The following is a 1,558-nucleotide window of genomic DNA, read 5'->3' on the forward strand; positions in this document are numbered from 1 at the left end:
GAACGAGGTGAAAAAGTTGTCGCACGTCACGGTGCGGCCCGGTCCCAGTCCCTCGGTGAGGTCCAGCGCGACTCGCGTGGCCAGGTCATCTTCATCACGGCGCTGCTTGTGATAATTGTGGTCTAAGCCACGATGGTCATCTTCAGGAGAATGAGGACGAAGACGACGACGACGAGGAGGAGGAGATTCGCGGGACCCGAGGCCTTCGATCCAGACCCGTGTCTGGCTGGCGTGTCCCGGAAGCCCGGGCGAGGAGCCTGTCGCGTACCCAGGTGTAAATTCGAGCCCGTGTCTCCTGCGGGACATGACCGCTCGAGTTGGAGGGATTTCTTAATTTTATGTAGTTCTTTTTATTTGTTCTTGATGTTGTTGTTTTGGTTTTTTTCTTATTTCATCGTCAACCTAGCGATGCCACGGGATGCTTAGTAGTGAGACATTCTGTTTTTGTTTGTTTGTTTCTTTGTGCGTGTGTGTGTGTGTGTGGGGTGTGTGGGGGTGTGTGTGTGTGTGTAGGTGTGCGTGTGGGGGGGGGTGTGTATGTAGGTGTGTGTGTGTGTGTAGGTGGGGTTGTGTGGGGGGGTGTGGGGGTGTGTGTGTGTGTGTGTGTGCAAAAACAAAAAACTAAACTAAAAGCAAAGAAGAAAAAAAAAAATTGCAAAGTTGAATGAAATCAGGAGGTGACGGCTTCAAACCGGATAGTGTTAATAATCTTTCACCAAACACAGTTACCTCCGGCACTTTGGATAACGAGTTTGTTTTTTATTTTTATTTATTTATTTATTTTCCCTCAGATCTCCTCTCTCCAGCTACCACTATAACCGGTAACTTGTCACCGGACAGCACGAACTCCCTGGAGTGGATAAAGATTATTCTAATCATTTACAATTGTATCACCAAACTGAAGTAAGATAAAATATAAACATAGTAAGAATGTCGGTATTTTACGATTTACAATCCTACACATTATTTAATTTTGTACATTTTAAAGTTGAATAAAATCTCTTTATGTATGTAGTTTTTTTTATTTTATTTATTTTACAAATCGTTAATACGCACGTTTACGGATCAGAAAAGGGAGTCATTCCCATACCGGGAGTCGAACCCGGGGCGCCTGGATGAAAGCCAGGAATCTTAACCGCTAGACCATACGGGACACTACTGTGACTCGCCAGACCGTACTGTTTTAGACGGAAGTCTATAGTATGAGCGCGTCTATGACGCGTCTTCCGTGGGGAGTCTGCAATCGAACCCGGGCCGTCTGGATGAAAACCAGCAGTTATAACCACTACACCGTACGCTACGGTGCTTTTGTAGCTGTGTATGTGTGCGTGCGTGTGTATGAGTGTGTGTCTGTATGTGAGTGTGTGAGTGTGTAGATGTGTATATATATGCGTGTGCAGAGGTGTGTGTGTGTGTGTGTGTGCTGTGTGTGTGGGGGGGTGGGGGTGTGTGTGTGTGGGGGTGTGTGTGTGTGTGCTGTGTGTGTGGTGGGGGTGTGTGTGTGCCAATCTCATGCTGACTGAGTTTCCCCCCACCTCTCTCTCTCTCTCCCATTGTG

The 1,558-nt window shown here is 47.2% G+C and overlaps 1 non-coding gene across 1 annotated transcript; it reads right to left on the bottom strand.

The window, feature by feature from the left end:
• Window positions 1-1,081: 1,081 nt before the first annotated feature.
• Window positions 1,082-1,153, bottom strand: trnae-uuc (transfer RNA glutamic acid (anticodon UUC)). Its single transcript has one exon. It is a non-coding gene; the product is annotated as a tRNA-Glu (tRNA).
• Between the last annotated feature and the right edge of the window lie 405 nt (window positions 1,154-1,558).

Source organism: Periophthalmus magnuspinnatus, unplaced genomic scaffold (genome assembly GCF_009829125.3).
Source record: "Periophthalmus magnuspinnatus isolate fPerMag1 unplaced genomic scaffold, fPerMag1.2.pri scaffold_108_arrow_ctg1, whole genome shotgun sequence".
Classification (NCBI taxonomy): Eukaryota; Metazoa; Chordata; class Actinopteri; order Gobiiformes; family Gobiidae; genus Periophthalmus; species Periophthalmus magnuspinnatus.